Source organism: Bison bison, unplaced genomic scaffold (genome assembly GCF_000754665.1).
Source record: "Bison bison bison isolate TAMUID 2011002044 unplaced genomic scaffold, Bison_UMD1.0 scf7180017864389, whole genome shotgun sequence".
Classification (NCBI taxonomy): domain Eukaryota; kingdom Metazoa; phylum Chordata; class Mammalia; order Artiodactyla; family Bovidae; genus Bison; species Bison bison.
Window position 1 is genome coordinate 2,172,510 of NW_011494961.1, and position 22,663 is coordinate 2,195,172.

General features: G+C 38.3%; 1 protein-coding gene across 1 annotated transcript in view; it reads left to right on the top strand.

Moving 5' to 3' along the window:
• The window catches only part of NDST4 (N-deacetylase/N-sulfotransferase (heparan glucosaminyl) 4), a 281,699-nt gene that overhangs the window by 205,319 nt on the left and 53,717 nt on the right, over positions 1-22,663 (top strand). The window lies entirely within an intron of this gene.

Here is a 22,663-nt window from a genome sequence, read left to right on the forward strand (position 1 = left end):
GCATATTGAAAAGCAGAGATATTACTTTGCCAACAAAGGTCCATCTAATCAAGGCTATGGTTTTTTCAGTGGTCATGTATGGATGTGAGAGTTGGACTGTGAAGAAAGCTGAGCGCTGAAGAATTGATGCTTTTGAACTGTGGTGTTGGAGAAGACTCTTGAGAGTCCCTTGGACTGCAAGGAGATCCAACCAGTCCATCCTAAAGGAGACCAGTCCTGGGTGTTCATTGTAAGGACTGATGCTGAAGCTGAAACTCCAATATTTGGGCTACCTCATGTGAAGAGTTGACACATTGGAAAAGACCTTGATGCTGGGAAGGATTGGGGGCAGGAGGAGAAGGGGACGACAAAGGATGAGATGGCTGGATGGCATCATCAACTCGATGGACATGAGTTTGAGTGAACTCCAGGATTTGGTGATGGACAGGGAGGCCTGGCATGCTTTGGTTCATGGAGTTGAAAAGAGTCGGACACAACTGAGCAACTGAACTGAACCGAGTGATACTTTAACAGCTTCCCTGGTGACTCAGCAATAAAGAATCCACAGGCAATGCAGGAGAAGCAGGTTGAATGTCTGGGTTGGGAAGATCCTCTGGAGAAGAGAATGGCTACCCACTCTAGTATTCTTGCCTGGAGAATCCCATGGACAGAGGAGTGTGGTGGGCTACAGTCCATGGGGTTGAAAAGAACTGGACATGACTGAGTGACTACACTTTGCTTCCACTTTTAAGGCATCATTCTTATACAAAGAAGGATAGACTTTATGACTCTTTGAGAAAAAGAATGTAGGAAGACTCACACAACTAGATTCCAAAGCTTATTTTAAAAATATATTATGTATCTTTCCGTATATGAGTTATATCTCAAAGCACAAGATGTAAAAAATTTAGGGTAGAAAAATACAAGTAGGCTAATAGTACTAAGTTAATTATTCAAAATATATCCAACTATATATGATGTATATAGTATTCATTATCAACTCATAAATTCAGTAAGTTAATATTAATTGAGTGATCATAGATATAAATATGTTAGAAAAAATTCAAAAATATCTAAAATCCATTGCTATCTTTAAGGAGCTTCTAATTTAATAAGATAGACGTTAGGTTATGCTAGGTAAAGGTACATGTACTCAACCATTTTTGGCCTATAAAAGGGCAATTTCATATGGTTTACATAGCATAACAAAAAATTCACACGTTATGTTTGATATAGGCAGTAAGAAAAGGATGGAGTGCTACAATTATTCAGAAGGTAAGTTTGAAGAAGGACTAGAATTTCCAAAAGTAAAATGGAGAGCACATAGACAAGAGTATATACAAAGATACGGGGAAATAATTGTTACGTTTGAGAAATGGCATGCAGTTATATCAGAGTCAAGACCTGGGACTCGAGGTTAGGATTACATTGCAAATGGTCTCAAATAGTGTTGAAGTAGCTTTAGCATTAATTAACAGGTACTGAATGCAGTGAACATTTCTGAGGGAGAAAGACAAAGTTATGCTTTATGGTGAATAAAGTGGTGGCTGATGCTGAATGAACTATGGGGGCAAAGATAGAAATTTGGACCAGGGAGGAGAGTCTTGTAATAACGCTAAGGAGAGGTAAATAGACTATAAATTAAAATGGTGAAAATGCAAATAGAAAGGAAACATTTGCAGCAAGACTAGTGCCAAGGTAGACTCAATAGTCAAATGACAAAAAGATTCTACACTGATAGAAACGGTAGAGAGAAATGGACTTGGAGAAATAAATAAGGAGTTAAGAAAAGCCTGGAAGAGCCACGTCTCAGACTATACACATGGCAGTAAACTTTTCTGATCTTGAAGGTATTTCTGATTCCCTTACTTTAAGGTGGTTATATAACGAGACCTTTTATAGTATTGGGAGAGGATATTGTATATCAAGAGAAAAGGAAATAAATGATTATACACAGGACTCAGAGGACTTTTCTAAAAAAAAAAAATCTATAACAGAAAACAAGAAAGTATGACCCGAGTTTGTTATTATGGCGGAAGATGAGCACTGCAGAGGCAGAGGAAAAAGTCAACATTGTCAAGAGGTTGATACCTCAAGTGGGGTGAAGATGTTAGGTTTGATGAAATCCTCTGGAGTTGGCAATGAGGAAGTTATTGTGTGTAAGTCGCTCAGTCGTCTCCGACTCTTTGCGATCCCATGGACTGTAGCCTACCAGGTTCCTCCATCCATGGGATTTTCCAGGCAAGAATACTGGAGTGGGTTGCCATTTCCTTCTCCAGGAGATCTTCCCAACCCAGGGACTGAACCCGGGTCTCCCGCATTGTAGGCAGACGCTTTACCATCTGAGCCACCAGGGAAGCTCAGAGAGTTTCTGATATGGAGGTCAAAACCAAAACCAAATTTAAAGTACTAATGAGTCAGTGCTTAGGGACAAATACGAAAGAATTTAACAAATTCAGTCAGGGGGACATAGCAGAAAGTTTGCATAGCTGCTCCAGGGTAGAAGTAAATTGAAGGCTATTTTAGAATTAAAAAAAAATAAAAAAAGAAACCTATATGATTGTAGACAAAGTGGTAGTGGAGAAGTAGGTAGAATAAATTGCAGGAGTTTGACTTAGAACAGAAGAGAATGGGTAATTAGTAGGAAAAATGCCCTGAGGACAGAAGAGAGTGCCACCAAGAATTAACCTTGGGCGGGCCAGCCTAATCTGGTTCTTCTGAGGAAGCAGGAGAGAAAAAGAAGATAAAATTAAAGATTTTCAGAGATATTGGGAAAGACATTGCAGGAATGCTTAACTATCTCTTAGCATTGCTTTTATACTAAGATAGGAGTAACAACTGTTAATATCTGTTCGGAGAAAATTTCTGCAGTAGTCAACTTCCATAATTTTACTGAAAATATTGGTGGTGATGACTCTTAAGGAAAAAGTGTTTTGGGGCTTCTCCCAGGACGTTCATGAATGAGTCGCATCTCATTACTTGTAAGGTGATTCTATAGACAAGGCTTTGTGTGTTAATGAAGTTTTATTAGAATGCCCTTGACTTCCTGTTGTTATTTACTTAAAAGGGCTCTGACACTTGGGGTCACATGGCCACGACTTTGAGACTGAACACACAAACACACACTTTATTTATATTTTGACTTACAGTTCTCCCAATAAAATATATTAGATTTGTAAATATTCTTACCACCCAAACTATAACCTGGAAAATGGTACAAATGTAGACTCTTTAAGAGATGCCAAGAGATTTTAGAAAGAAATCAGAACTTTCCACATTTAACTATTCAATTTGTATATACTTGCTATACAATGATTAAAGGAACTATCGGTATAAAACAACAAATTATTTGGTGCTTTAACATTGGAGTTATTGAAGAATTGCTTCAGAAAGTTACTAAGATTTCTTAAGCTCCATCTCTGTTATTATTGTACTTTCAGTGAACATTCAAAAACACAGTTTTCTGTTCACTCTGAACCAAAGTACTTTTCTTCTCACAATAACCTTATGATGTGGGTATGATTATCCCCAGTTTGCAGATGGAGTCACTGAGTTTCTGAAAGGATAAATAACTTCCCCAAGGCCAGTAGTTAGAAAATGATGAAGTCAAAAGTCACAGACGGTTGCATCTGGTACGAAATTCTGTGCTTTTTTTCTCATCCAGTCTCCCTGGAAAGTGCAGCTGTTCCATTTGAAGACATCACATAACATTTTTTAAAGAAGTTTATAATTGATGTTTGCTTTGACATTTTCTAAAGGTCTTTGTAAACCTCTAAGAGGATTATCAATTTTGCCGCACCTCTCTTGAGTTTTGTGCTTTGTTCCAAGTATGGTTTAACTTTAAACACTTTATTACCTAAAGTGAACACAGGTTTTATTATCTCTGCCAGACATCTCATTCAGCACAGTCTTAATATTTGACTTAGTATATTCTTCAAGGTCATTGTCCATCTACTCCCTTAGACTTCTTAATATTTGATAAGAAATAACCAGTTCTATGATCTGTATATTCATCACCTGCCTAAAGTAAACAGAACCAAAATCCATTTAGTGTAAGATGTACTAAAATGAGCCACTTCTTGCAAAGGCCATCTGAAAAAATACCCTTATTTTCCAAAGAAAGGACTACAAATTGAAATATTCACTTTGGTGGCAAAGGGGATAGCTGTTCTTTTGCTCAAAAACATGTGCTTTTTTGAGATATAAAAATCTATGAAAATTGGTTTGAAAATGTAGATGTGCATCTTTTTTACCATGGAGGATATTATTTATGAAAGTATGATAATATCCAGCCTGCCTAAATGTGAAGACAGAGCAGAGATGTGTGGATGAGAACCAGGAGGTGGACATGATATTTAAAAAAAGAAGAAAGAAGGGAAAAGAAAGAAAGAGGAAGAAGGGAGGCAGGGAAGGGAGGGAAGAGGAAAGGGGAAAGAAATAAAGGAAAATAAATTCAAAATAGGAATAAATTGGTTCTGATCTTCAGAGTACCAAAAATGTGGAATGAGAAAACAAATCCAAACAAATACGGAATGTAAGATTCAGTAGCTAACTGTCATGATCTCTACAGAAGAAATAGGGACCAATTGTTTTTCTTAGGGCCAAAGTCAAGGGTTTCTCACTGGTCAGGAAAGTAGTAACAAGGCCAACAAAATTAAGGGGGTTAAGGAGGAAATTTTTATCAAATGTTAAAAAAAAATTGTGAATTAACAGGAAAATGATACATTACACATAGAATATTGTTTAAGAGGGTTTGAGAATCATAAACTCCTTGCATTTTAAATCCAATGTTATTGTGTGTAGGTATGTCTCTTAAGTTTTAGTTTCTTCAGAAATTAAATGAGCATATTAGGGCAGTTGCAATGCCTAGAATTTAGGTTTGTATGTACTTGTGATTAGATATTTTTGAACTTCAGCTGTCCTCTTACTCAATGACTAGGCAAATAAATGCTTTTAACCTTGGGCCTTAATAAGTAAGCAGCTTGACACTGAACTGATTCTACTTCTCAGGTGTATTATTTCTACCTGTAATTTCCATCACTTGCAGTGGAGTATACTTGCATTCTAAGATAGCACTGGCTATAATGAATAAGAAGGAAAGCAGCAGAATCAATGTGCAGACTCCAGTAAATTTGTTAGGATCCAGACAACCAATTATATGAGAAGAATCTTCCTTCCTTTCCACCACAGTGAAGACAATAAAGGAAATCTGAGATTACCTAATGACAGCAAGTGGGAAATCCCTAGGTATATTATCAGTGTCCCTTGCTGACCTGTGGTCCAAAAAGTGAGAAAGGTAAATTGCATGGGGATAATAAACTAATTAGTACATGAACTGAATGTACTCCAGGTGAACAAAGATACTGTCTAACATTTCAGGGATTGTAAATGCCAAATTACATTTAGCTAGATAGTTTGGGGTTTCATAGAATAATTACTGAGCAGATCTACACATGGATGTCTGTTTTTGTGCCAGCAGGCAGGCAGGAGATGGCTCTAAGTTTTAATCACAGAGTCTCTTCTGTGCAGCTGCAGCTGAATGTCAAGTTACCCTTAGTCTAAAGCTCAACACTAAGCCTTATAGTATTATGTCCAGGCAGAGATTTCCTTTAACAGTTTTTACTTAAGCACTGTACTCTTTCTCATTCAGGTTTGAAATCTCCTGCATGATTCTTAAAAAGATACAGATTCCATTGTCACAATATTCGCTGCTTTTTATCTCTTTCTTTACATTAAAAATCACATTTAAGTTTTGAAGTAAATTAATATTTACATTAACCCAAGAGTTTGCTGCTGCTTCTTAAAGTAAAGCAAGTTAGATCCTGATATTCTTCGTTGTTCCATTGCTCAGTCTTGTGTGCGACTCTTTGTGACTCCTTGGACTGCAGCATGCCAGGCTTCCCTGTCCTTCACTCTCTCCCGGAGTTTGCTCAAACTCATGCCATTCTTAAAAGTTTTAATTCATAAATTGTTTGGTTTCTCCTATGGACACTGATTTTAAATTCAGATTCTTTGAGAACAAAAACTTCAGCACATTTAGGAATACTTGGTTTCACGTTTGCCTCTGGTTGCTCTATCGCTGTTTTTTAAGTATAATTCACAGTGGACTCATTCCTATTATGCACTTCTTAAAAAGCGCCTACATAAGTCTATGTGACAGATAATATCACATACTCACTAAAATGCATAACTATGTCTTATCTTTTCTGGTTTTCTCAGTTCTCCTGTGAGGTCCTTTGTTTGCAAGGGGTTCATAAATCTAAGCCCTCTGTACTCACATAAAAATATTCAAAACTTCTGTTTGTTATTTGCCAACAAGCAGGCAAGAGATAAGGAGATGGGGAAAGTCCAGATCCATGTAAGCTGCTGGCTTTCTTTCTTTCCATCTTTCATCACATGTTTCTCATTTTCTCATTGAGTGAAGCAGCAGATGGTATCTAAGAGTAAGAGAAATAAATTTTTCCTGTCAAAAATGTTTAGTTCTACCAAAAAAATACATGGTAATGAGCAAAACTATAAACTGTAAACATAAAAAAGGTTTGTAATACTTTACAAGTTAGACAATACCCAATAGTATACAACCTACTCCCTTTTTTAGAGTTTACAACCTGATTGCTTATGTCACAAATATTTTATTTCTTTTGGTCAAGAATTGGCAGTGTGAAATCTTCATACAAAGTGGAGAAAACCTGCAGGAAAACAGTAAAGTGCTATGATGAAGTGTTTTCTGCATCTATCTAAAGAGCTCCTCAGTGAATCCAGGGACTCATCTCTGTGTTCTGAAGAACTTGATGGACATTCAGTTGTTTGTCTGATTCCAAGAACGAAATAGGAGAGCTACATGGACCAGTACTTCTCTACTACACAAGACAGTGAACAAGTCCCCCATGAAGCCACATATGCCTTTATTTGCTGCTAAGTCGCTTCAGTCGTGTCCAACTCTGTGCGACCCCATGGACTGCAGCCTACCAGGCTTCTCCATCCATGGGATTCTCCAGGCAAGATCACTGGAGTGGGTTGCCATTTCCTTCTCCAATGCATGAAAGTGGAAAGTGAAAATGAAGTCGCTCAGTCGTGTCTGACTCTTCACGACCTCGTGGACTACAGCCCACCAGGCTCCTCCATCCATGGGATTTTCCGGGCAACAGTACTTGAGTGGGGTGCCATTGCCTTCTCCCATGCCTTTATTTATCACCCCGTAAATATCTTTCTCATTGCTGATGGTTCAGTGATCTACCCCATCTGGCCTCAAGCTTTCTTAAGCTATATTTCACTGTCCAGCCACATAAATCCTCTATTCCTGCTGAAACAGTGTGCTCACTGTCTTAGTATGCTGGGGCTGCCAAAACAAAATGCCACAGAAACCAGTGGCGTCATCAGCAGTTACCTTGTCACAGCTCTGGAGGCTAGAAGTCCATGATCCTGAGACCTCACTCCTTAGCTTGCAGACAGGTCCTGCCACGATCTTTGCTCTGTGCTCATGCATCCTTGATATCACTTTCTTCTTATAATGATACCAGTTAAATTGTATTGGGGCCAATACTGGGCTTCCCAGATGGCTCAGTGGTGAAAGAATCCATCTGCTAATGCAAGACCCACAGGAGACACAGGTTCAACCCCTGGGTGGAGAAGATCTCCTGGAGAAGGAAATGGCTACCCACTCCAGGATTCTGGAGTGAATAATATTATTGCCTGAATAATCTCATGGACAGAGGAGCCTGGCAGACTACAGTCCATGGGATTGCAGAGAGTCAGACACGACTGAACTTGCAGACACAGGGTCAGTACTAAAAGCTACACTTTAATGTAATCACTTCTTTAAAGCCTCTGTCTTTAAACACAGTCATGTTTTGACATATTGGGGGTTAGGGCTTCAACAAATGAATTTTAGGGGAACACAATCAGCTCATAAGTTGCTTTTCTCCTATGTGTCCCATTTTCATGCTTTCCTTCCTATCCAGAGTGAAATAATACTAAATGCTTTCTTCTGAAGGTAGTCAAAATTTACTTACAGTCAAAGTCTAATTGAAGTTCCACCCATTTTGTAAATTCTTCCTGGACCATGCAACACACTGAAGCCCTTCTCTCTGTTTTCAAAGCAAATGTGTTCATCCAACTGCCTTGTAACTTAAAATATTTAAATTAAAGGAAAAGCAATCTTCTAAACTCTGCAAGAACTCATGCAATTTGAAATTCTCTTTCTGCTCTTAATAAGATTTTTTTTTAATTTAATTTTATTTTTAAACTTTACAATATTGTATTGGTTTTGCCAAATATCGAAATGAATCCACCACCGGTATACCTGTGTTCCCCATCCTGAACCCTCCTTCCTCCTCCCTCCCTATGCCCTCCCTCTGGGTCGTCCCAGTGCACCAGCCCCAAGCATCCAGTATCGTACATCGACCCTGGACTGGTGACTCGTTTCATACATGATATTATACATGTTTCAATGCCATTCTCCCAAATCTCCCCACCCTCTCCCTCTCCCACAGAGTCCATAAGACTGATCTATACATCAATGTCTCTTTTGCTGTCTTGTACACAGGGTTATTGTTACCATCTTTCTAAATTCCATATATATGCGTTAGTATACTGTATTGGTGTTTTTCTTTCTGGCTTACTTCACTCTGTATAATAGATTCCAGTTTCATCCATCTCATTACTGGAAATAGAACTGCCTTATGATCCAGCAATCCCACTGCTGGGCATACACACTGAGGAAACCAGAAGGGAAAGAGACATGTGTACCCCAATGTTCATCGCAGCACTGTTTATAATAGCCAGGACATGAAAGCAACCTAGATGCCCATCAGCAGATGAATGGATAAGAAAGCTATGGTACATATACACAATGGAGTGTTACTCAGCCATTAAAAAGATTATTATTTTAAATAATAACTTTGCATTGCTTGTTTTTGTGTTTTTTTACTTTCCTTCTCTGTTGATATTTTCATTGGATTATATTTTCTTTCTGCATAATAATATTTAATGGTTCCAGGTAAGTATAACTTCAGATACTTAAGTAAAACTAAGAGAGATGTTGAAAGTGTTCTATATAGTTCTATATAGTTCTTTATAGTTCTATAAAGTCTCTTTTTACATCTGTTCAGATCAGATCAGATCAGTCGCTCAGTCGTGTCCGACTCTTTGCGACCCCGTGAATCGCAGCATGCCAGGCCTCCCTGTCCCTCACCAACTCCTGGAGTTCACTCAGACTTACATCCATCGAGTCAGTGATGCCATCCAGCCATCTCATCCTCTGTCGTCCCCTCCTCCTCTTGCCCCCAATCCCTCCCAGCATCAGAGTCTTTTCCAATGAGTCAACTCTTCACATGAGGTGGCCAAAGAATTGGAGTTTCAGCTTTAGCATCAGTCCTTCCAAAGAAATCCCAGGGCTGATCTCCTTCAGAATGGACTGGTTGGATCTCCTTGCAGTCCAAGGGACTCTCAAGAGTCTTCTCCAACACCACAGTTCAAAAGCATCAATTCTTTGGTGCTCAGCCTTCTTCACAGTCCAACTCTCACATCCATACATGACCACAGGAAAAACCATAGCCTTGACTAGATGAACCTTTGTTTACATCTGTTATTTCCCTATTAAATGATGATCTCATGAAAATATAATAAAATATATAATTTTATTAAGAGCACAAAGAGAATTCAAATTGCATGAGTACTGGCAGAGTTTCAAAAGTTGCTTTTCCTCTAATTTAAATATTTTAAGTAGCCACATATTGATCAAGCAATTCTTCACTTATTTCTTCACAATTTTCTAAATCTCAGTATGGATATTTAAAGAAAAAAATATTTGGGGCTCACTTTCTAGAAAACTTTATGGACATTGCATTTTACTTGTAATAACCTTATGCATTTGCTTAGCATGCAACACAGATCCCATTATTGAAATTTAGAAATTTCTGATGCAATATGTATAAAATTGTTTGATCAATATATGGTGGCTTAAGATATTTAAATTAAAGGAAAAGCAACTTTTCAAATTTGCAAACACTCATTCAGTTTGAAAACTATCTCTTTATGCTCTTGATTTATAAATTTGTATAGCCAAAAAAGAGGTAAATTGTACTGCATTTTATTTTTGCAACTTTAAACATGTTATTAGTAGAATTGTTATCCATTTTATTAATTAATATAAATGTATGTTTTAATAAGTGATCACTTTTAATATACAAACAACTAGTTAGTGAAACTATGCTTCAAAATGTGTGGGCTATGAAAATATTTTACTTTTCATGCCCTGCTTTTAGCCATTTGCATTTCAGTTGAGTGTCTTCTTCAAAGTTTATGAAACTCAACACATGGCCTAAATTCAACTCATAGACATGTTTTGTTTGGGAGGAATGTTGTTCAGTATTATTTTAAAATGTAAATACATTATCAAAATGTATAGGAATTTTTGAAAAGTAGTATGGCTATCTACTGGAGAGTAGAGAGCAAAGAATTAGCTTTTCAGTTCAATACTAATGCCGCCACCCCTGATTGTCTTGAATGTGAATTTGAGCTTTTTCTCATTTGCGTCTTTTGGTTTGCTTTTATAAATCCAAACTATTTTATTGTACTTTAACTACTGCAATAAGTGCTTCTGAGTGTGTGATTCCTGTCCTTCTTATACCAGGAACTATGCAGAGTCCAGGGTAAAGAAATGTATAAAAATGTTTTCCCTGCTCCAGGTCTGCTGACGATCTAGTGGGAAAATAATTAATTAAAATATAGTAAATAAACATATAAAGCCATATTCAAAGTGCTGTGGGAACACAGAAGAGAGAAAAAACTTTCATTCAAATCTTGCCTCTTTGGCCTTTCATTGAAGAAATATTACAAAGGAAACATTTAACTCATGTCAGATGTGCTGAAATAAAGACACATGGTATCTATACAAGCACCAAATTAAATCACAGGGACAATTTTCAGGCACATAAATTACTCTGGTTCAGGAGCAAAAGGATCATTAATATGAAAAGTGGTGAATTCGGAGACAATTTGTCATTATTAAAATTAGTGTTCTGTCAGTCCAAAAATCTCTGTTTCAGCAATCCTTTTGTGTTACTGCAGCTGTTTATTGAGTTACCAGATCCAAGTGTTACAGGAGGTCCAACAGTGAGTGTATTATGCTGTTAAATATACAGGAGCAGACTGTAATCTGTAATGGTAGACTGACAGAGGATGACACATGTTAAACACTCAAATCTCAAAGAACCACTGTAACAGATAACCATGCATGGAACTGTTTGGGTACTGAGAAATGGACACATAGGGATGTTTTTGTTCACAATGCTCTTCACGTATTTAAAAGTATAGCCTGCTGGCGTGTAGATCAGATTTTGACAGCTTGGAAATTATAGAACATTTTGCTAGTTTAATAAAAAGACTGAGGCCAGCGAAACCCATAGTTATGTCAATACACAACAGACAGTGGAAAACAAAAATGGTAGCTGCTGCTGCTGCTGCTAAGTCACTTCAGTCGTGTCCGACTCTGTGCGACCTCATAGATGGCAGCCCACCAGGCTTCCCCGTCCCTGGGATTCTCCAGGCAAGAACACTGGAGTGGGTTGCCATTTCCTTCTCCAGACAGAGGTTTAAAAAAATGGTGAAATGGAAAGATACAAATTTTTCTTTGTATGTGATCACTGCAAAACCACAAAGCTCGCAAGTCACTGAGATGATTATCACCACAGTAGGGTCAGCCTCCAAACCAAACTCATTTTAGCTACCTGGCTTACTTTAATCAAAATTTTAGTACCCCTCTATTTAAATATCTTAATATGTATTTTGATATTGTTTGTCCATCATGAGTTTCAATTGAGGAGTTATTAGGATACTCTTTATTCAGCATCAGATGGAGAACCATTCATATCCTTCCCTTTGTTGTCTTCAGTAAAAGACAATAAAGGCAAAAAACACCAAAAAACCAAACGACAGATACATTTAAATGAGAAACAATACATCTTGAGAGTTAATTTAAGTCAATATTATAAATTATAAAAATAAAAGATTTAACCCATATTAAAAAAAGTTTTAACGAACATATAAGCATTTCTTCTGTTAAAATATGTAGAGAAGATCATTTTAAAGACACTATATCACTATGAACTATTCAGTTCAGTTCAGTCGCTCAGTCGTGTCCGACTCTTTGCGACCCCATGAATCACAGCACGCCAGGCCTCCCTGTCCATCACCAACTCCCGGAGTTCACGCAAACTCACGTCCATTGAGTCGTGCCATCCAGCCATCTCATCCTCTGTCGTCCCCTTCTCCTCTTGCCCCCAGTCCCTCCCAGCATCAGAGTCTTTTCCAATGAGTCAACTCTTGGCATGAGGTGGCCAAAGTACTGGAGTTTCAGCTTTAGCATCATTCCTTCCAAAGAAATCCAGGGCTGATCTCCTTCAGAATGGACTGGTTGGATCTCCTTGCAGTCCAAGGGACTCTCAAGAGTCTTCTCCAACACTACAGTTCAAAAGCATCAATTCTTCAGCGCTCAGCCTTCTTCACAGTCCAACTCTCACATCCATACATGACCACTGAAAAAACCATAGCCTATGAACTATTAGAGAACCATTATTGGACAACATATGATTATATAAGTTTATTGAGAACACTCACATGTGCTGCATTGGACCCTACTTCCGACAAGGTAGAGGATTCTGTAGGTGTATCTTAACCTGAATCCATAACTCTCTAGCCACTTTTACTTATAAGAACATTGTAAATATTTTAAGTTGAAAATTGTGATTTTCAACCCAAAATTTTTTCTGTCTCCCAGTTTTAACTGTGTCTGCTTGTCTCCACAGTAGCTTGAAGATGGTATGCGTGTGCATACATGGCTACATATGGGTGTGCAAGGGAATGTGTTACTATCTGAATGCATATGTGCATCCGTGCACATGAGTGTATGAAGAGCATACGTGTGAGTTGCAAAGTCTGGGGTCTCTTTTTGGCAGTGTGTGCTCTTTATCCCTGAAAGCCTTCCTGTTCTGGAGCCGAGTTTTCTAAAATAAATGCAGGTACTCGAGCTGTCTTTGTTTCATGTCAGCATGACATATCTTTCCCCATCCTTTTACTTTTAACCTAGTTGAGTCATATTTAAAGTGGGTTACTTGTAGACAGCATATAGTTGAGTCTTGGTTTTTTAATCCACTCTTGTAATATCTTTCTTTTAATTGGTGGATTTAAAATATCTACCATTAGAGCAATTATTGATAGTTGGATTAGTATCTATCATGTTGTAATTCTATTTGCTGTATTTTCTCTTGCCCCCTACCCTTTCTTTTTTGGCCTTTGCTGGTTTTAACTGGACATTTTAAATGACCCTATTTTATTTTCTCTTTTAGTGTATCAAATATACCTCATTTTAAAAGATTTTTAGTGGTGGCCCTAGAGTTTGCAACATACATTTTTAACTAACCTGAGACTACATTCAAATAATGCTATACTGCTTCATATGCAGTTCAAGTGACTTGTACCAGAGTTTTCACAGTTCTTTCTTCCCATTCCTTATGATGTTCTGTAGCTAAAAATGAGTAGTTTAAAGTATAAAAATATACTTTAAAGTTTGAATATATTGTTAATTATAGAAAGCACATTGAGATAATGTCAGTCTCTGTCTGCCAATCATTACTAAGAAATCCCTTGCCCCACTTTGTTTCCATCCCATTAATTTAACAAGTCCCCAGTTCTGGAATAATTTAACTGCCTGCTCCCTTCAGATCTATAACCGACTTCTAAAATGGACAAAATGTTAAAGAATATCATACAGCTTGAAGTCTCTATGAATTGGTGTGATCTCAACAGGACCCTCAGAGCAACCACAGCAAGAGACTGTGCTTTCCTTTAAGCTTTCTGTCTGGTTCTATATGACCACTATTTTAAAGCTTTTGTTTCTCTTAATCTCTTCTTCTATTTATTCCTTTCAGTAAAATTCTCTCAGTATCCATCAAGTTACTTATCCCAGAAAACTAAATGCCATCTTCAGTTACTTCTTTCTTTCACTTTTCACATATAATCAAACAGGTCATTAGAGATTCATTATTTTTTTCTGTTTTTATAGAGATATGATTGACATATAATATCATGTAAGTTTAAGATGTACAACAAGGTGATTTGATGCATGTACATCACAAAATGATTACCACAGTAAGATTATCATCATCATCTCACATAATTATCATGTGGTCGGTGTATAGTGAGAACAATTATGATTTACTCTCTTGGCAACTTTTGAGTATATACTAGAGTATATAATACAGTATTTTTAGCTATAATCACCATGCTATACATTAGATCCTCAGAATCTATTCCTCTTATAGCTGGAAATTTATACACTTTGACCAACATCTCCCCATTTCTCCTATCTCAGAGCCCCTGGTAACCAACATTTTAGTCCTTGTTACTATGAATTTGGCTTTTTTAGATTCCAGATATAAGCGATACCACATGATATTTGATTTCCTCTGTTTGCCTTATTTCCCTAAGTAGAAGGCTCTCAAAGTACATTTATAGTGTCTCAAATGACAGGGTGTCCTCCTTTCTCGTGGCTGAATAATATTCCATGATCTCCACATCCTTGGGGTTACTTACTGGAAGATTATTGTGATTCTTTGGCATTTTCTTGGACGTGGGGTAGCTCCTCTTGGCTGCCGCCCCTGACCTTGTACGTGGGGTAGCTCCTCTAGGCAAAAAAGATGGGCTCAGTAAAGGACAGATATGGTATGGACCTAACAGAAGCAGAAGATATTAAGAAGAGATGGCAAGAATACACAGAAGAGCTACACAAAAAAGATCTTCAGTTCAGTTCAGTTCAGTCACTCAGTTGTGTCCGACTCCCTGTGACACCATGAATCACAGCACACCAGGCCTCCCTGTCCATCACCAGCTCCCAGAGTTCACTCAAACTTACGTCCATCAAATCAGTGATGCCATCCAGCCAGCTCATCCTCTGTCATCCCCTTTTCCTCCTGCCCTCAATCCCTCCCGGCATCAGAGTCTTTTCCAATGAGTCAACTCTTCGCATGAGGTGGCCAAAGTACTGGAGTTTCAGCTTTAGCATTATTGCTTCCAAAGAACACCCAGGGCTGATCTCCTTTAGAATGGACTGGTTGGATCTCCTTGCAGTTTAAGGGACTCTCAAGAGTCTTCTTCAACACCACAGTTCAAAAGCATCAATTCTTCGGTGCTCAGCTTTCGTCACAGTCCAACTCTCACATCCATACATGACCACTGGAAAAACCATAGCCTTGACTAGACAGATCTTTGTTGGCAAAGTAATGTCTCTGGTGTGACCACTCACCTAGAGCCAGACATCCTGGAATGTAAAGTCAAGTGGGCCTTAGGAAGCAGCACTACGAACAAAGCTAGTGGAGGTGATGGAATTCCAGTTGAGCTATTTCAAATCCTGAAAGATGATGCTGTGAAAGCGCTGCACTCAATATGTCAGAAAATTTGGAAAACGGTGTAGTGGCCACAGGACTGGAAAAGGTCAGTTTTCATTCCAATCCCAAGAACAGGCAATGCCAAAGAATGCTCAGACTACCACACAATTGCACTCATCTCACATGCTAGTAAAGTAATGCTCAAAATTCTCTAAACCAGGCTTCAGCAATATGTGAACCGTGAACTCCCAGATGTTCAAGCTGGTTTTAGAAAAGGCAGAGGAACCAGAGATCAAATTGCCAACATTCACTGGATCATTGAAAATGCAATAGAGTTTCAGAAAAACATCTATTTCTGCTTTATTGACCATGCCAAAGCTTTTGACTATGTGGATCCCAATAAACTGTGGAAAATTCTTCAAGAGATGGAAATATCAGACCACCTGATGTGCCTCTTCAGAAATCTGTATGCAGGTCAGGAAGCAACAGTTAGAACTGGACATGGAACAACAGACTGGTTCCAAATAGGAAAAGGAGTATGTCAAGGGTATATATTGTCACCCTGCTTATTTAACTTATATGCAGAGTACATCATGAGAAATTCTGGGCTGGAAGAAGCACAAGCTGGAATCAAGATTGCCAGGAGAAATATCAATAACCTCAGATATGCAGATGACACCACCCTTATGGCAGAAAGTGAAGAAGAAATAAAGAGCCTCTTGAAGAAAGTGAAAGAGGAGATTGAAAAAGTTGGCTTAAAGCTCAACATTCAGAAAACTAAGATCATGGCTTCTGGTCACATCACTTAATGGCAAGTAGATGGGGAAACAGTGGAAACAGTGGCTGACTTTAATTTTGGGGGCTCCAAAATCACTGAAGATGGTGGTTTCAGCCATGAAATCCTCCTTACTTACTTACTCCCTGGAAGGAAATTTATGACCAAACTAGACAGCATATTAAAAAGCAGAGATATTACTTTGTCAACAAACGTCTGTCTAGTCAAGGCTATGTTTTCTCCAGTAATCATGTATGGATGTGAGAGTTGGACTATAAAGAAAGCTCAGCACCAAAGAGTTGATGCTTTTGAACTGTGGTGTTGGAGAAGACTCTTGAGAGTCCCTTGGACTGCAAGGAGATCCAACCACTCCATCCTGAAGGAGATCAGTCCTGGGTATTTATTGGAAGGACTGATGTTGGAGCTGAAACTCCAATATTTTGACCACGTGATGCGAAGAGCTGACTCATTTGAAAAGACCCTGATGTTGAGAAAGATTGAAGGCAGGAGGAGAAGGGGATGACACAGGATGAGATGGTTAGACGGCATCATCGACTCAATGGACATGAGTTTGGGTAAACTCCTGGAGTTGGTCATGGACAGGGAGGCCTGTCATGCTGCGGTTCATGAGGTTGCAAAGAGTCAGACACGGCTGAGCGACTACACTGAACTGAACTTGGTGTTTTCTTGATTTTTTATATTCCTTAATGTCTTGCATATCTGCCTTCGCATTTCAAGTAACAATCACCTCCTCTAGTCTTTAGTAACTGACTTTACGAGAGAAATACCTTCTGACAGTCCTGCAAGGAATTCTGAATCTTTCTCAGTTCTTCTATAAATCGTTTGCTTCACAGTCTTCTCTTTTGAGAGAGTTCTTAGCTTTATGCCTTCTCTGAATCCAGCTATGTACTAGGCTGGGTTCCGAGACTCTCCCTTTTGCTTTCCCCGAGGTGGAGCTAAAGCTCAAATTTGTAGCCTCTCAGAGGCAGGCTTGGCCTGGTCTCCTGTGCATGCTCACTATGAGTCTCGGGAGCACCACTGCGAGCCCGCCTGCAAAGTTGACCTGGTTTACTGCACATGCTCACTAGCTTTCTCAGGAACACATACTGAGGACCCTCCACAGGGTAAAGCTGTGTGTGGGTGAGCCGTGCAAAGCTCTGAGGTTTCCTATGGCCCACTTGAAGGAATCTGCAGACAGACATGCCCAAAGGCTTCTGGATGGGCTTCTTGATGGAATGAGAAGCAGTTCTCATTGAAGGAACTGCAACCCTTCAATGCCTCCAAGAGTGTTATCTGCCCCTCTTCCAGCCTGTTCCCATCCACCAGTCATTCAGCTCATGACTCAGGACTCTGGATGGGTTGAAAGACATGAGGATTCTTTGGGAGCATCCTGCACAGCTGGGGGAAGTGGGTGCTCCCTCACAAGCTTTCACTTGCCCTCTCAGGAGAAATCGTGGCTTGAGAAAAATGTGTCTTGGCAGTGAACTGTGCTGTCCTGGGGGAAAGGTGATATGGGGTAAACTTTAACTCTTTCTTTTATCCTCTCCAGTGCATCCAAACTCTATTTTTTTTTTCCTCCACTGGAATCTGGACTTCCACAAGGGCTCTATCTTCAGTGGGTGATTGTCCAAGATGGTGTTCTCCAGGGACCCCTGGACTGAATCCAAGAGGAGCTGGACTCAGTTCATAGGCCACTGTAGGGGTCACAGCTGGGACCGAAGTCTGTATACCTATTACCCTTACCCACGGGTGGGATAGACTCCCTACAGTTCCCTTGGAAATGTTCCTGGATCCCACAGCTTTCTCAAAGGCACTTTGGTCGTTGTTGTTGTTGTTGTTTAGTCGCTCAGTCGTCTTTGCGACCCCACAGACTGCAGCGCACCAGGCTTCTCTGTCCTTCACTATCTCCGGAGTTTGCTCAGATTCATGTCCATTGAGTCAGTGATGCTATTTTACCATCTTATCCTCTGCCGCCCCCTTTTCCTTTTGCCTTCGATCTTTCCCAACATTAGGATGTTTTCCAATGAGTCAGTTCTTCACGTCAGGTGGTCCGTGAATGTACGTCAAATTGTTATTGTTTGAAGGTGAGACACAAATGAGGGACATATTCATTCACATTGCTGACATCACCCCTCGACTGATTATCTTAACACCATTTGAATCTGTTTAATTTGTGTCGCTTCCCATGGGTACTGGCCAGGTCATCATTATCTCTCAATCATTTGACTAGAAAAACCTCCTCAATGACTTCTGACCTCCAATCTTCACCTGTTTTCAAAAGGAAGTCAGGATATATTTCTTAAAACGCACACCTGACTATACTTCACCCCTATTCAAAATTGGTCAGTGTTTCTCCATCGTTCTTAGGATTGAAACTCAAACCCTTCAAGAACTTAAAAGATCTATGTGAACTGGTCTTTTCCTTTCTCTTGCTACCTTGCCCCCTTGTATGGACTACATTGCATTTTTAGTTTCTGGAATGTAAACTTTCACCAACTGTCACACTCACATTTCTCTCTTCTAACATGTGACCTTAGCTTCATGTCCCCATTCCTACTCCAACTCATTCTCTTACATGAAGTGGCCCTAACTCATCATTTTTCAGATTTTTAAATCCAAGCTTCTTTAAAAAAAAAAATTTCCAAAAGTGCTTCTTTAAGATTTTTTTTTATATGAACCACTTTTTTTTTTTTTTAATTTGTTACAATATTGCTTCTGTTTTAAGTTTCAGGGGTTGAACCTGTACCCAGTACATTGGAAGGCAAACTCTTAACCACTGCACAGCCAAGGAAGACCCCTTCTACAAGTCTTAGATCAGTGCCCAGCTCCCTGCATCTGTGTGATGTCATAGAGTAGGGAATTGCTACATCACATTGTATTATAATCTGCTATGTTCTTTACTATATCACCACTTAACCCTCAACTCTTCTAGGCAAAAAGTATTTATAGTTTATTAATAATTATATCCCCAGTCCCTAATTAACTGACACTTGGTAGGCAATTAAGATTTAATAAATTAAAATATTAATAAATAAATAATAAATTGGTTGATTGAAGAAATAAAAATTATTTCTTTTCCCCCTTGAAAACTGTTGAACTCTGAGGCTATTAGCGCAGCTTACACTGATCACTAAAGGACATGTTTCCTCTGCCCAGGGGCTGAACTGCCCATGATTATTCCTGGGGTTATGAATTTGCACTTCTATGACTTTTACATAGCACTATTGAAGCATGGTTGGAAAGGAGATTCAATCTTTTGAAAAGAGAGTAATGCTAAGTAGCTCAGATGGGAAGCAGCTTTGGTTGGTTGTCTCCCTTCATGTAAAAACCATACGTCTTTGTTCAGAATCAGGCCGTGCTAAAGGGCAATTATGGCCAACATCTAAAACCTGGATTGTGACTTGACTATTAAAACAAGACAAAACACAAATATATTCAATAGTGATATGGTTGTGAGCATGTGTTGCCTTTTAATGACTTAGGCCTCTATTAATGTACAAGAAAAATGGAGAGTATAGCTCCTGCTCACTGAAATAGAGCCGGCACCCACTGTTCTCTGTTAGGACAGATGCCTTCTTCCCAATGGCTTTGACGTTCAGGAAGCTTCTTCATTCAGGAAGATCAGTGTTTACACTCTAGTTGGTCTTGAATCAAAATAGTTCTAATTTGTTAATAATTCACTAACCAAATATTATGACTGAAAAACTGGGACACTGGTAAATAATCAGATGCAGAATGGAACTTCTGTTGCATTTAGCCTGATAAATGGAAATGGAAAATACAAATAAAAAATGTAATTTAGCAATTCATTATCTCCTATTAAATACCAGCTGTTTTCAGGGATTTAGGATAGGGTGTTTTGTGTTTCCCCTCACGTTTGGAGAATATGGGGAATAATTGGAAAGCAATGAAGTTATTTCACATTTTCTACTAGCAAAAGTAGTGTATGGTATACCAAGGACTCATTTGTTTATTCAATAAATATTTGTTGTGAACCTAGTATTCCCTGACATCTTGCAAACCCAGGGTAGAGTGTATGAACTCAGAGAGCTTACATTTTAAAATGGGAGGAGGGAGCAAGAAAGAACCAGATGCATAATGTCAGGTGGTAAGTGCCTTGAAGGACAAGGGTAGGGGTCTAGGGGTACTCTTTGATTTAGGTGCATAAGGGTGGAGCAAAGCAGACATCAGCTCATGGCATTACTTCCCTTGAGTACTGTCTGTCTATGAAATCTCATTGCACTTTGTGAAATAAAACAAAAGATTACATTTAACCGTCTTGTCCTATATTGATTCTTAACTGCAGCTGTCGGAAGTGATTCTGGGGGATAAAACTTGCATTTATTAAGAAATTGCATGAAGACTACAAAAGAGCTTCATATGTTAGATGTCAAACAGTGATTTTTACTCTGGTGTAAATATATCCAACATTTTCTGGTCTGACTAGAAATCACAGTGACTATCATAAGCATGATATATGCAGTTATTTCAGCAAATCAAAGAAACACCAACTTTGCTTACAAAAGATATTACCTCTGAGATGTATATCAACTAATTAAAAACTATATTAGATATGTTAACTACTCCATAGTTACTTTAATTGAATATGCATAACGATAATACATTTTATAAAACTGTAATTTATTGTTTCTATTTATAGTAGAAAATTCTGAGATTCAGAGATGTTAATCTATATGGTAGGGCAGAGACAGTCTTAAACCCAGGCATTTTGGTTCCATATTTCATATTGGTACTGTCCCACTGTGTGCACACCAAATCGATGTGAATTATAACAGCAACCCAAAATCCTTTATGTTTTCTGACTTGGGCAGTAAAGACTCCCAGGATAATATGTTATTATTTCTTTCTCTTTTTTTTTTTAACTGTTTGATTAGCATTATTTTCTTCATCAAACCTGCTCTGAATTAAAAACAAAAGTTTAGTTTTTTACACACCCAGGAAAAGTCTTCCTTATAATAGTCAAGGGTGTGGGATGCTAAAGCATCAGCTGAGAGCAGTAATTAATTATAAACGCCTGTGGCGACGCTCATCTTACATGAAACCGCACTGAAAGTCACAGGGAAGGAAAGAGCTCCCTCTGCTTAGAGAAGCAGGGTGAGTGGTTGAATCAATAGCGGGAGTGTACTCAGTAGAGATTTAAAGACGTGAACTAAATCATCCCTACATTTTTCCTGTCCATCTGCCCTAGAGATGGTGAAATATGTTTGACTCTGGGCCTTTCTCTGCTTCCCTTTCTTCCCTTTGCTCTCTTCCTTCCTGCCCTCCTGCTTCTTCCTTCCTTCCACCCTCCCTCCCTTCCTTCTTTCCTTTCTTTGTTCCTTTCTTCTTGTTCTTGTCCTCTTTTTGTTTCTCCTTCTAAGACCAGTTTTAGAGAAAGACATTTTGAATGGTCTTTTGAAATCAATGTTTCTTTAATATTGAAAGTTTGGAGTTACTGTCAACTTGTAGAACACATTTCTATTAAGAAATATGCTAATCTTCCCATATGAAATAGCAGTTTCTGTCTTCACTGTGTATTATTTTGAAATGTTCAGAGTCAATAATCAGTTGAAATTGTATATGTGTAGAGATATAAATATTGAAGTAGTGACCTATTTCTTTCACTTCTAAAAACATTTAATACATAAATCAAATTTTATGTTAGATCAATTCTAGGAAAAGTTCACAAAGAAATGTTAGTTTTGACCTAATGTTGTTATAAATAAAATCTACCAGATAATTAAAATGATATAAGGAGAAAAAGAAGAAAATAGAAATTAGATAAACTTGTTACCAAAGTCTCTGGCAGAACCTTGGGTGTGAGCACTTATTCTGAATTCACATACCCAACTTTGAGCAATGATTTGCTGGGATTCCATTTATAATCTCAGAGAGAACACTCAAACCCTTTGATCTTCATGAACCTTTTCTCTAAAACAGGGTGAGTTCTTAGCACTTAATCAATACAACAAAAATGAACATAAAGCCCCATGGCAAAGTTATATAAATAAATTAATATTATGATTCAATAGCATCATGTATTTAAAAAATCAATCATTGATCAAATTTTCAACATATGATACTTTAAAAAAAAATAAAGTGGTATAATTCAATAGTGAATTCCAAGCTAATGATAGGCTTTTAGACTGAGTGGCAAAGTAATATAACTGTATTAGATTTGGGCAAATATTCCTTACTTTTGGCATCTGAAAACATAGACATAAGCATATACCAAGTTATTAGTTGCCCAGGTCTGAAAAGGTAGCATTGGGGTGCCTCTAATTATAATACAACAATTATGTCATAAGTGCTTAAAGCTGGTAATGTTGGTATAGTGCTTAAAACTTGGTAATGAGTGCTTAAAACTTGGCAATGTTAAGCGTAGTTTAATTCTTAGTATCTCTTGGTGGTTCCAGCCTATGTTCAGAACAAAAAGACATAAGATCTCCTTTTATAGGAAATATATGAGTACAATGCCAAAGCCCATCAGATGAACCATCAGAGATGCCTTCCCCTATATTCCATC